Below are 14,890 nucleotides of genomic sequence, written 5' to 3' on the forward strand. Positions count from 1 at the left end.
AATCACAGAAAAGGGCTGCACTAGAAGAAAGTAAGCCACACAGCAGGCAAATTAGACAATGATGTTTAAGGCACCATAAGGTAGAAAATTATGTTAAATGTAGAAGAGGAAAACAGGAGCAGAAATCACATTCAGACTTCTAAAGTAACCCCGACAGGAAACCAAAACCATGGGTACTAACACTACCTTCGTTGTAGGATTACAATATCAGAATCTTGCAAGTCTGAAAGCATTTCTCTGCTCCACTGCCTTTAGTTTCCAAAGAATTAGGAATGGTCCCTTTTGAGATACATTCTCCACCTCCATTTCTCCTTTGGACTTAGATTTCTCTTATCAGACTATTGTTGCAGCTCTTCCTCTTGTCTCCCAAGGGTAGTCTCACATCCCATGACACATTCATGGTGGGTTGGTAGCAAATAGGGGACAACATACCGTATCTTTCAGAGTATAAAACACACTTTTTTCCCTCCTAAAAGAGGCTGAAAATCTGGGTGCATCTTATACTCCAAATGTAACCCTGTGCGGTGCCCAAAATGGCTACCCGCAACAGCTGCTGCCTTCTCTTACCCCTTCCGCGCATTGTCTACTTTAGTCACTGAAGCTCCCTCTGAGAATTAGCTGTGCTTTTGAAGCTGTTTTTCAGCCCCAATGAGAGTGAAGCGATCTTCTGTGTTTTGCCTGCTTTTCTAATTGCTGCTCCCTCCAACAACCAGCTGTGCTTTAGAAGCACAGCACCAACCAGCCCCAACCTCAAAACCAGCAAGCAAACTAATGTGCTGGGACTAGCCAGATGAATGCCTGGTAGGCAGAATTTTTTTCCCCCTATTATCCTCCCCAAAAGCTAAGCGTCTTATACTCCAGTGCATCTTATACTCTGAAAAATATGGTATGTTCCTGCTGATGTACATGCAGTGAGGCAGTCTGGAAGTGGATATAAGCCCTGATAAACCTCAAGGTCTATAGAAGTCTGAGGACACTGTACATTCTGCATCATACCACAGAACAGGTAGTAGTAATCCTAGAACAAAAAAACCAATTCAAGGATTTCCCTGCTAGTACATCTTAGCATAATACCTTAATTGCAACTTATCAGACAATTCTACCTACAGGCCTTACTGCTATAAAGAATTAGCAATTACTCAATGATGTCTGCAGGAATGAACCATAAACGTAGGAATGAACAATAAAGAACAATAAACAGGGTCAGGAATTAACAATAAACAGCAATAAACATAGATCAGGTGAAACTTATATGTTTTCCATGGGGGTTGCTTCTGAACTTTCTGCTTGGAAGAACGAGTGTTCTTGCTGTTTTTAGGTCATTAAACCAGGACTGATTACAATGAAAATGTATCAGTTGGCTCTTAAAGCACCATCCAAAATACTGGCGCTTAGTTGAAAAACACTGTAGTTCACCGTTGGAAAGGTCTTCTCCATGTTGGCATTCGTTGTATAACATTTTGTCTCTCTCCCCCACACCCAAATTTCATTGAGCAGTTCTAATAATATAATTTCTTCAAAAGATAAACACTTATTTTCCCAGGCTTGACTATAAACCTATGTACATCTAAAAAAGAAAGATAGATCAATGGATTTTGGAAATAGTGCTTGTCAATCTTCCCCTTGGTAAATATGACTTTTTAACGGAATTAATTCTCATTCAAATATGTGTTCTAATACACACAAATTGTGACATTTGCATTAATAGGGCAATCAGCTCTTTATTTTATTTACATGTAAAATTTAATATCTAAGTTTGATTATTTTTAAAAGATGGTATTGGTAGTTAAAACATTCCAATAGAGAAGTATTTTAAAGGGCAATGTTATATAGGTATGATAAATATTTTAATATTCTATATTGAAAACCCAAATGAAAATAGCATACCAGTATTTGTTTGGAGTTATAAATTGTCTATTTACAGTGATGTTGATACTTTTCATTATTTGGTGTGATAAATTTAATAAATACATATTACCACAAGTACATTGGGAAAAACCAGCCAGGAACAAAACACAAGTGAAACAGGATTCAGTGAGATTGGTACCAGATCAGAGCTGCAGAAATCTGAATGGCCAATAGATGACAGCAGAGGGACAGGGAAAAATAATAACTCTTTACTGCCATCTAGTAATCACCCAAATTTTGCAACCCAGGATTGGTAGCATGATGTATTGAATCGGTATATACTATACAGTTATTATTATTACTATTCCTGAAAGATTTATCCTTCATCATTTTGTTTAACCTTTCAAAAGCATCCAAACTGGCAGTCATCACTACATGTTGTCAAAACATCAGAGGTGGTATTCAGCAGGTTCTGACCAGTTCTGGAGAACCGGTAGCGGAAATTTTGAGTAGTTCGGAGAACCGGTAAATACCACCTCTGACTGGCCCTGCTCCCATCTATTCTCTGCCTTCCGAGTCCCAGCTGATCGGGAGGAAATGGAGATTTTACAGTGTCCTTCCCCTGCCACGCCCACCAAGCCATGCCCACAGAACTGGTAGTAAAAAAAATTGAATCCCACCACTACAAAACATATCATGCTGTGTGAAGATATAATTCATTTCATGAGTCCTGAATTTCCTACCTTTTAGTTTTTATTGAGAAATTTAGATTTTAATATTGATTAATTGATGATTGATTGATGGGTTGTGTGTTATCAAGTCATTTTCCACTCCTAGTGACCATACAGATTTTCTTCATTATACCCTATCCCTAACTTGGTCTTTCAAGTCTGCCGATGGTGCACTCATTGCCACTGTAACTGAGTCCATCCGCCTTGCCATTTTTTCTTAAACTGCAAAACTCCAAACATTGCAGCTATTCTAGCCCTTTGATCAAATTAGTTCTTTTCTTCATCATTTACAGCTCCATAATATCCTGTCTGAGGAACAGTGATTGCAGTTCTGTAAACTACTCCAGACAGCAGTCATATGAAACATTACAGCACTGGCAGCTTTATTTTTGTCTCCTCAACCAATGAGCCAGTAATGGAATTTCCCTTTCTTCTCTGCAGCTGTATTTGAGCTCAACATCTGCATTTAATCCTAAAACTAAGATCTCTTTCCTGGCTCAATACTGTCAGTTCAGGTCCCATCCACTCATATTGAACTTACTTTGTTTGTTTTATTTTTATCTCACCTTTATTATTTCTCTAAATAACTCAAGGCCTAATACTCCTTCTTTTCTGATTTATGCACCTACTTGTGCATGACTTACTTGCAATAGACCTCTGTTGCTGCAATTGCTATTGAACTGTGTTAAAAATCCTGTCAATTGTGATCTGGAAATAAAGGCACAAGAGGCGGGCACAGTATTAAGCAGAAGAAAATGGCTGAGTCAGGGAACTGAAGAGGAGGGGTTGCAAGAGCAGCCCTAGGTCCATTCTTTTAGGTTGGAGCCAGTGGTGGGTTTCAAAAATTTTTACTACCGGTTCTGTGGGTGTGGTTTGGTGGGCATGGCATGGCATGGCTTGGTGGGCATAGCAGGGGAAGGATAGTCTAAAATCTCCATTCCCACCCCACTCCAGGGGAAGGTTACTGCAAAATCCCCATTTCCTCCCAATCAGCTGGGACTTGGGAGGCAGAGACTAGATGGGGGCGGGACCAGTCAGAACTTTTACTACCGGTTCTCTGAACTACTCAAAATTTCCACTACCAGTTTTCCATAACTGGTCAGAACCTGCTGAAACCCACCTCTGGTTGGAGCCCAGAGTTTTGTAGGCCACAAAGCCATTCTGATACCCTCAATTGAGACATAGGATTGCAATCCAGTTAATCGCCATGTATAGATAGAATTGGAAGGGAGTAAGATGCCACCTTAACCTTTATCCAAGGAAACCAGAATGATTGATGTAGGATGAGAAGCTAATGACAGTAACTATAAATATTCCATTTTATATTGTTATGCTGCTGTTCATTACTGTCAGCCCTTCACTGATCTTTTCTCTTGCAATCACAATTTGTAACTCTGAAATATTTTTCCCTCCAGCCCATGGAATCACAATTATGATCCAGTGGTGTCATTCTTTATGTCCAATACTTTGATTTATCATATTATAAAATAGGTACAAATCTAGTAGGTGCAATGCTATTTCTTTATCATAGAATGAAGGCTGTTTAATGGTATAATGTATAGATAGATGTTTCTTCTTGATGTTTATCCATAAACTGGGGCATGTATTCTGTAACTAAGTGGAATGGGACTTACTGTATACCCAGGAAAAAAATTGTAGATAGATTATCTCCTTAATTATTTGTTACAAACTAGATATTAGCTTCATGTGCTGCTTCTTTAGGAGCCACTGTGGTGCATTGGTAAGAATGCAGTACTGCAGACTACTTCTGCTGATTGTCGGCTGCCTGCAATTTGGCAGATCGAATCTCACCAGGCTCAAGGTTGAGTCAGCCTTCCAGCCTTCCGAGGTCGGTAAAATGAGGACCCAGATTGTTGGGGACAATATGCTGACTCTGTAAACCGCTTAGAGAAAGTTGTAAAGCACTGTAAAGTGGTATATAAGTCTAAGTTCTATTGCTAAGTGCTATTGCTTTACATTGTCACTCTTTATTGGAAAACGATACAGCCACAGGGAGATACTCAAGACATAACTGTACTCTACTCTCTTCTACTCTACTCTACTCTCCCTCTCTCTCCCTCCCCATCTCTATCTCTTGTGAAAATTCATTATTTATGCAGATAACACATCATTGAAGTGTGACATTAAGTTCAACAAGGAATCAAATTTAATGAGACTTAGCAACTTTCACCCTATAGTTGCTTTTCTGTAATTCTTCCAAATTGTCACAAATTATAAAACATTGTACAAGACTAATTCTCTCCTAATTTGTTGCTCATCTCATGACTTTCCATTCTATTCCCCAGAGACAAAACTGAATGCATTGACAAATAGCTTTGCCATGGTTTTCTTTAGCAGGTGACAACAGCACAAAATGCTTTAATTCCTATACAAAACTTCAGTACCAATAGATATAAGAATGTATATTACTTTTCAATGTGAAACAAACAACAACAACTGCAGAGTGAAGAAAGGGATTTTTTTAAAAAAAAAAACTCCAGATACCTTCATCATACTTCCCCATGTCTTTGGCTATCATCTACAAAATTTTAACAGATATGGGATACACTTGTTTAATAGGTCTGTGTAAAGCATCTGGAAGGGTGCACTGCACAACTGAAGTATCTTTTCTCAAAGCATTATTTGCTGTATCTTCCAGAAGGTTCAGCACTGCTGCTTCAAGATCTTTCCTGTAGTCATCACATGTATGTATGCACATGTCCAGATCAGTGGTGAAATCCTTCAAGGTTTGCCAGTTTGTTGTGCATGCATGCACAGTGCACGTCAAATGCACACTTTGTGCCCATGCGCACTGCATGCGCTATTGCGCAGTGCAGAAAAAGGAGGCTTAAGAAGTTAAGTAGAACAGCGAAGGGGGGGGAACAGCTGTGCCACACGATTTAGATTTGCTAGAAAGCAGGATTTTCTGCTTTCTAGAGAATATAAATCACACAGCACAGTTGATCATCAGAAATACCGGTTTGGACGAACTAGTAGCATTTTTTTAGTACCGGTTCGCCCGAACTGGTAGCTTTTATTACTACCGGTTTTCCTGAACCGGTGCGAATCGGTAGCATTTCACCCCGGTCCAGATATATGTGGTATTTTAAGTATCCAAATGTATAGCTTCAACTTTCCAGAGGTAGTCACTTCACCCACAGAAACTACTTAGTTTAAGCCTTAGTATAGTATACAGCATCCAGTTTTGCAATTTGGAGCACACACAGCTACAAGCATTGGACATTGTCAGTACTCATGCTGATAACATGTCAAATCTTTGCCCTGCATTTAACAAAATGTGGCATGGAGCTTGTTTTCCTCCAGACTAAGTCCAATTGCTTGATATCTTGGCCAAGAAGGCCAAACACAGTCTATTAGATGGAAAAGGAAAAGAGTAGAAAAATAAATGCCAGGCAGGAAACGGACTGTCTATTTGGATTGTGAACAACCCAGGACAGAAATAAATAGATCATGTTTACTCTTTAGAAGGAGAGAATTCACTGTATTTTGAAACTGGAGTGCAACTGCATAAAAAGTAATGGGAAAGGTTTGTTTCCATTTTTTTAAAAAAAAATTCTTTCACTCAAACAATCCCACATTGTTATTTTTTTTTAGTTGAAAATGTAAGCATGAATAAATGATTATGTTTTTCATTTGTTATTTGTCTTTTCCAGTTAACATACTTCACTTGCTAGTGAAGAGATAAGATTATATAGAAGTCCCTATCTGGGTTGCCAAAATCCAGATAATCCTTAGATGGCAGCACACAATTACAGAAAGCTACCAACTAGCAGTATTCCAGATGTTTATGGTTCTAATATGATGGGTTTGATATCAATATCAGGAAGATTAGTGAATTAGGACTTCCTCCCAACCACTAATATTTAGAATTAGTCTGCAAGACCACATATTTTTCACTGTTATAAGAACTGAAATATTTTGTTCTTCCATTGTGTTGTGTCTAATACTTAGAATCTAACTAGACTAACTCTTTGTGGTTTTTTTGGCAAGCTTTTAAGAAGTGCTTTGCCTTTGCCTGCTTCCTAGAGCTGAGAGGGAGAGTGACTGGCCCAAAGTCACCTAGCTGGCTTTGAACCTAAAACAGGAGTAATGTTCATAGCCTCTCAGTTTCTAGACAGGTGCCTTAATCACCACTCCAAATTGGCTCACTTACTGACACATGTCCATGAACAATTGCAGCAGTAGTGGGTTTCAAAAAATACCGGTTCTGTGGGTGTGGCTTGGTGGGCATGGTGTGGCTTAGTGGGCATGGCTTACTGGGTGTGGCAGGGGAAGGATACTGTAAAATCTCCATTCCTACCCCACTCCAGGGGAAGGATACTGCAAAATCCATATTTCCTCCTGTTAGGAAATGGCTATTGTCTAACTAGTTGGTCAGGCAATATATAAACTATCAATACATGTTTGTCAGAAGGTGTTATATTGCTTTAAGACTGTATTGCATCATTCTGCATCCTGATTGGCTAAGCTCTGTAGCCAATGTACTTAAAGGGAAGCCTGAATCATGGCTTGAGAACACTACACCATTTTATCTGCTTATTTGCTGTTACTCTCTATCTGATCTCTCTGCATGATCACTGTTTGATCATTGCTAGTTGTTGCTTTCTACTGTTTATTGAATGTTTTAATACTGAACTTGTTCCTGTTTGAAACTCGGGAAGAACTGTTTTATTGTGTAGTGACAACAACTGGTAAGAAGACTTTGTACTTGGAATATCCCTGAAGTAATATTTTAACTATCGCCTTATCTGTGTATGACTTGGATTGTTATTGGACTTTGCTTTTTTTTTTCTAAAAGTAAAAGACTACCACAACTCAGTGTGTCAATATATTAACTGTAGTTATTCACTCTTAGCCGCTTTCATGTGCATACTCAAGCGGTACTCTGCTCAATAACCCATAACATCGGTTATGAGCCAAGAATATCCTTAACACCTCCCGATCAGCTGGGACTTGGGAGGTAGAGAATAGATGGGGGTGGGGCCAGTCAGAGGTGGTATTTACCAGTTCTCTGAACTACTCAAAATTTCCACTACCGGTTCTCCAGAACTGGTCAGAACCTGCTGAAACCCACCTGTGAATTGCAGGTATAAAAACCTCTTAATCAGAAAATATTGTTGAAATTTGGACAGACTCTCGTCTTTCCCAAGTCTGAATTCCTTTTAACATTTTTAGAGCTATGTTTGATATTTACTGTTATCAGGGACATATCTATATTTTAAAATCTAAAACCTAGAAAGAATAGTGGTCTTTAAGGCTCCCCTTGTTCCTCCCTGTGCATCCCTGATTATTAATTAATAAATAAGTCTTCTCCTCTCCCCTCCCCCAAATTCCCTTCAATAACTGAAAAGAATTTTCTAGCAACTCTTCTCCCCAAGCCCATTGCAGTGGTGGGCTGCTGCCAGTTCAGACCAATTTGGGCAAACCGGTAGTTTCGACCAGTGGCTGGGCTTGCCCACCCGTCCTGGCACTATCACGTCCTATATAATCACTGGTTTTTCGGTGCCATGCACATGCACGGAAGGTGCACACAGCAGGAGTGCTATTCAGCAGGTTCTGACAGGTTCTGGAGAACTGGTAATGGAAACTTTGAGTAGTTTGGAGAACCTGTAAATACCACCTCTAGCTGGCCCCAGAGTGGGGTGGGAATGGGGATTTTGCAATATCCTTCCCCCTGGAGTGGGGAGGGAATGGAGATTTTGCAGTATCCTTCCCCTGCCACGCCCACCAAGCCATGCCCACCAAGCCACCCCCACAGAACTGTTAGTAAAAAAATCTGAATTCCACCACTGCGACACACGCTCATATTTTTGGTTCTGGGCGAACCGGTTGTTACAATATGTGACTCCCACCTCTGCCCCATTGTCCTCAAACTTGGCCATTTATCTATTAGCAAAACAACAAAACAAAGCCTTCCTAGGAAGCCATTGAACTTGGACAGCATTGAAAACTGAAAGCAGTTATAATTAAGGAGTTTTTGTGGTAGAACTGAATTCAAAAGTCTTGCATGGATGATCAATAAAAAAATGAAAATCAATGAAAAAACTGCATATTGCAGTTATACCTGAAGAGAAAATATTAGTATTGTGCTGGGAAGCTAATGTATTAATAATGGGAGTTTATCAACCTGAATAAGATAAATTGAATTCATTATTATGCATAGCTAAAATGCCAGGAGATAGAAACCCATTTCTATATTCCTGGCATTGTTTTTATTTGTACTGTTACTGAAACCTCTGCATAACCAGTGTACCCCTAAATTGCAGTTGTCTGTATTTTGTTCTCTGGAAATGAATTGCTTGTATCATGAGGAATGGAAGGAACATTTGAAGTAACAGACCATAATGTTAAAAGTGTGATATTTCAGTCAGGAAAGGCTCTTGGTTGAACTATTAAGGTTAATACAGGCCATGTTTGTTAACCTAATGATGATAAGTTGTTATGTACTAGGATTTTATGTAAAGAAGAAATATTTTTAAAGATCAATAAGCAAGAACTAGCAAACATATCTAGAAGTAGAGATGGAAAATAGAATTGAGGCTAGGACATCATGATAATAATGAAATGATGATGATGATGATGATGATGATTTTGCTTCCTGATGAGAAAAAAAGGGAGAGGCAAACAGAATAGAAATAGGCTATTATATCATAAAAACTGTCAGTTTTCTGTTAGCATGTTAGTATAGCTGCCAGGAATTTTGTCCCAGCATTTGTCTGTTCTTAATTGCAGCCTCTTAGGGCAGTGACCTCCAGCCTTTTGGGTATCAGGAACCAGTTCCGCGGAGAGAGGTTTTTCCGTGAACCAGAGGGGCCTTGGTTTCATATGCTGCCTACATCCCATGGATGGGGCTTTGCTTGTTTGCAAGGCCTGATTTCTGGCATGCCATGGCCATGGTCAAGGGGTTGGGGACCCCTGTTTTAGGAGACTCAAGTCCAGGGGGGGAAAAGTGTGACTCTTTTTTTCTGTGTCTAAATCAGAACCAGGAAATATTATTATTTGAGGATGGATATGAAGAGCAAAATTGCAACACAGCAACTTTAATTAAAAATCCAGCAGAAAAGAAAAGGATTCAGTGAAATTTAAAATGACATCATCAGTACCACTTCCATCGCCATTGCCATCATGCAAGCAACAACTTGTCTGTATAAACTGCAGGTATAGGTCAATTTACCCTATATTTTGGATGTTTCCAAAAAAAAAAAAGCCCCAACCAATGAAAATTGTACTCTAACAATTCCCATTTTACCATAAATGAAAGTGAGAACAAATCTCAGTCAGCACATAAGAAGTCATAATTGGATTCACTGTTTTCACATTGGCTGTTATGCTGTATTTAATGGCAGGCATTAAAAAGGTGCTGAAAAAGTTGCATGAGTTATTGGCAGTTCTCTGTACTGGTTCTGCCATAGGTGTTGCCTCTCATATTATAGTATGCTGGAGATTGATTTTATTAACCTGCATATAAGATAGGGATGGGCAACCCAAAATTGTTGGGTTACTTGCAGCCTAAACTTTTCTTCAGCCCCCCTTCTCTCATACACTATCCTATTAATGAAATAAAAGGACTAAATACCCTGCTCTTTCTGATCTTGTTACCACCTCTTAATAAATAATGCAATTGGGGATGAACACTCTTTGAATGGTGTGGGAGTAGGAATGGATTTCCAGAGGAAAAAATTGCAGACTACAGGAACCAGGAGCACTACTCAGGTGACCCTGAGGACACAGATAAACATCTAAGTGTTTCAATGATCCTCTAAAAGGATGCAAATGACCAGCTGTCTGCAAGGAATATAAATCCTTCCATTCCCCACTATCCTTTCAGAGCTGAAGAAGCTTCTTGGATGAGAAGCGAAATGTCTTCAAAGAAAAAACAAGTAAGTACAGTTGCCTCCTAAAAAAGCACCTTTGGGACAACCATGACCTGGATTACTGAGAATTTATACAGACACCACTTTATAAGAAACAAAATGGGGCTCCTGGCCCCTGATTAAGGGTCATTGATAGATTGATGACAAGCATTTGAATTAGAGAAAGAAAATATATGTGTGGGGAATTCTGGTGAGAAATGGCAAACTAACACTTCTCCAAATTAACAAAAACTATGTTGCAGCCACAACCAAAAAACTATCAAGTAGACCAGTCCCACAAAACTCTATGGAAATGAAGAGGATCGAGGGATTGCCCATTTGAATGCCCAGATGGCTGCTTCTTGTAAGGAGACTGCAAGACAGTGGTTTACTGCAGGTTTGCCAGGAGACAAAAGAAAGCTCTCAACCATAGTAGAGTCTATTTAAAGTCACAGGTTTGTTAACCTCACTTTCCAATCACTTTCAGAAATTAACTATTTAATTATGTTAATACAAATAATAGAAATCTTCAAAATGACAAATTTACAAAGCCATCTGGTAAATTTACTTTCATCCCAGAATAAAAGAAAAAAAATAATTGTGAATTTAAGAATGTAAACAATTTGAAATAAGCAGCAAAAAGCTAAATAAGATTTTAACTTAAAAAGTTATGAATGAATTAAGAAATCAGACAAATATGGAATGCTATGATTTGTGCTATAAGATCCTGGAAATCAGGAGCCTGAGTGGCGTAGGAGGCTAATGCCTCCTAAGGAAGCATTTAACATCCAGCTGCCTGCAATTACTGCGAGTTCAATTCTCACCAGGCTCAAGGTGGACTCAGCCTTTCATCCTTTCTAAGGTGGGTAAATTGAGGACCCAGTTTGTGGGGGCAATAAGCTGACTTTGTATAAATATACAAAAGTATGAAGGCTATTGCTTAATGCATTGTAAACCGCCCTGAGTCTCCTGAGAAGGGCGGCATATAAATCAAATTAAATAAATAAATAAAAAGTTATATAAATAAATAGCACTGTCATAGGAAATTTAGTCTGTCTTAAGTAATAAGAAATTAAAGTTTCTGTGTTTGGACAGTGGAAGAACTGAAGATCCAAGCATAAATGAGAAAAAGGAAACAAAATAGAGAAAGATTTTCTTTTTGTTTTAGGTCAGCATTGAAACAAAACAATAGAAAATGGAATGATATGTGAAATACTGCAGGAGCCCTTTGACAAATGAAATCAGAAAACAGCAGCTATGATGTCAATAATGATGTCTGCTTGTGCAGAAATGAATAGATTGACTTTGATGATTAAAGATAGGGAAGAGATAGAGTATTATAGGATATGGACCTGTTTTTATTATTGGTTGGAAAAGAGATATAAAAGATAAAAGTTTTATGATTATATGTAAAAATTTGATAGACAGAATTTTGTCTTAGTAAGGAGATATTAAAATGGTTTGTATAAAGATCAAGATAGAAGAAATTTCCTTTTTTGGAAGAAAAAGAAGAAGAACCGAAGATAACACCGAGATGTCACAGGGAGGGGGCGACAGATGTACTAAATGTTTGTTTTTATAAAAAATAATAAAAAGTTATATTAAAAAAAATGATGTCTGCTTTTGGATAATTTCCAAAAAGATATTATGGAACAAATAACAGATGTGAAAGAAAATACCTTGGAAGTCTACAGGATAAAGAACTGAAAGAAACTTCACCTGATGTAGAAATATTAGAATATAAAGTAATTGAAATGCTATAAAATATTTTTAAAATGTTAATTATAAAACAGAGATGACAATTAACGATGAAATACAAATGATAAGCCAAAAGAATGACCTGGATAATGATTCCTTACTGAATTCAGAAAAACAGGTTTGCTAAAGGCTCAAAGAAGAAAAAGAGCATTTGAAGAGAGATCAAATCCTACAACAAATCCTCTGAATGAATTAAAGACCAAGATTGTTAGAAGCAACAGGAAAGAGGTCAAACTTGATTTCTTGGACCAAGATTAAAACAAGACATATTTCTATAAAGTTCTGGAAAGACCTTTTGGACTTTTTTGCTGATACCAGGGTACAAATGTTAATAATTTACGAATTTATGTTAAATATGGGATGAGTTACGGGAAGAAGAGATACTTGTACATAACCTTACAGAGGGAAGGGGAGTACTGAGTTTCTTTGCACTTATGATGAAGATTAAAAGTTACTTTTTAAAATATTTTTCTCTTCTTTCTTTTTTATTTTTGCACTATCTTTTCTCTTTCATTCTTCTTTTTCTTTGTCAGTTTAATTTGCATTGTCTTTTACTATTATTAGTACAATTTTCAATTAAAAATTTTTTTAAAAAATTTTTTTATATGTATATGTTGTACTGAGCTGTATCCTACATGTCCTAAGAAAAAGAAAACTTCCTTGATGGTCATATCTCACAGCATAGGTAGTATATTTCTCCTCAATCGTTTATTAAAAGAATCAGAACTAGTAAATTGTGTTTGTTTGTTGCACGCATAAACTACCCCATTCAAGACAAGGAATAGATCAAAAGCAAGTCCAGGTGAAAAATGGGTTGAAGCTGATCCATACAGATACTTACATTACCTACAGTGAGAAAGGCTTCTTAATACGTGCTGGTCATTGATCATAGTTTATGCCATTGACTGCATAAGGATTCAAATGTGTTTCTCTGTTCCAAAAAAAAGTATTTATTACAAATGTTTTTATACCATTTCAATCATATGATTCAAAGCAGTATCTAGGATAAAAGCAAATCAGACACCACCCAGTAAGGATCCTTCCACATGCAAGCAATGCACTGATGCAAGGTTACTGATATGTCACTCCAAGATTACAAAGGGTTGTGAAGGTCTTTTGAAACTGAGCCAGTTCACATCAACCTAGCTCCCATTTCTAGGGGAAATGCTATCAAGATAGATTCCCAATGTTTCCTCTGGATTTGAAGGGCTAGTGCAAGGGTGTCAAACTTGCATCGTTGCCATGTGACGTATTGTGACTTTCCCCCCATTTGCTAAACTAGGGTGGGTGTGGCCAGGATGTGATGCATCCAGCCCATGCCCGATGAGTTTGACACTCCTGATTTCAAATGTCATCTATAATCTGGGAAATATCTGTTTGGTCCCATAAAAGAATTTGCCTGACTATGGGTATTTATATTTTGCTTAAGATCTAACTCTGAGTTAACTCTACTTAAGTCAACTCAGAGTGATTTACCAATTAAATTTAAGATTTAGTTCTAAAGCAATTTTAAATTACAGTCAAAATCACAGTGCCTCTAAAATTTCAAGAAAAACACTGTTACTAACATTTTTTACAAGAGAAAACAGAAAATAGGTAAATTAGTCATACCCAGGGATAATAACCACACTGATTAGTCCTTTTTTGTATCCCGTAGAAGACACGCTTCAGAAGCTAGTTATAGCTCCTTTTAAGCAAGCCCTCTTGGCCTCTTTTTCTATTTTGCAGCTATGTATTTTGATACCGGTATTTATTTTTTCCCGAGCCAGAAAGAAACATTTTCACCTCTGTGCCATCTATATATAACAACTTCAAAAAATTTTCTCCTTCTTGCTTTGACTATCACCCACAGTTCCACTTTAGTGCCATCTGTTATATACCTCAGGAATCCCAAACAACAGCTTCATTATCTGTTGCAAGATAATTTAGCGAGATAAAAGTTGCCTGCTGTGTATGTATAACTTGAAAAGCACTACACAATCAGAAACCTCATTAAAAGGTTTTCTCCACTGTTTTACTTACATGTCTTAATCCATTCCTGTTTTCTTTATAAAGACAGAATCAACAGGAGAAAGTTAACATTTCTTTTCCTGCTGTCTTGTAATGCTAACCCGATAAAACAAGAAGGCACTGTAATTAAATGGATGTCTCACTTTTCTAGGTGCCCATATTTGGTATCCGTCTGGGGCGAAATGTCATCTTACAACATCATCTATCTTTTCAATACCAACTTAGCAATGATCCCAAAAGATCATGGGAAAAGAGATGACAGGTATCATTATTTATATCATAAGAATTAATGTGGTTGCATTTCAGCAACTCCTGAACAAGAAGGAAAATGATTTAAATTTAAGGTTAAAAATATATTTTTGTGCTTTCATGTGGGCTACAAATGGTCTCAATATTTCCCCTAGAGCCCCCAACTGTGCTTTCTGACTTCAGTAGCAGAGGTGGTATTCAGCAGGTTCTGACCAGTTCTGGAGAACCGGTAGTAGAAATTTTGAGTAGTTTGGAGAACCGGGAAATACCACCTCTGACCTGGCCCTGCCCCCATCTATTCTCTGCCTCACGAATCCCAGCCGATTGGGAGGAAATGGGGATTTTGCAGTATCCTTCCCCTGGAGTGGGGAGGGAATGGAGATTTTACATTATCCTTCCCCCACCACGCCCACCAAGCCA

The 14,890-nt window shown here is 38.0% G+C and overlaps 1 long non-coding RNA gene across 1 annotated transcript in view; it reads left to right on the plus strand.

Moving 5' to 3' along the window:
* Nucleotides 1–14,890, plus strand: part of LOC117661957 (uncharacterized) — a 37,927-nt gene that overhangs the window by 8,571 nt on the left and 14,466 nt on the right. The window contains exon 2 of the long non-coding RNA XR_004590183.3: nt 14,373–14,483. This is a non-coding gene — a long non-coding RNA (uncharacterized LOC117661957). The remainder of the gene's footprint in view (nt 1–14,372; nt 14,484–14,890) is intronic.

This window comes from Pantherophis guttatus, chromosome 2 (assembly GCF_059756535.1).
Source record: "Pantherophis guttatus breed Tessera chromosome 2, ASM5975653v1, whole genome shotgun sequence".
Classification (NCBI taxonomy): Eukaryota; Metazoa; Chordata; class Lepidosauria; order Squamata; family Colubridae; genus Pantherophis; species Pantherophis guttatus.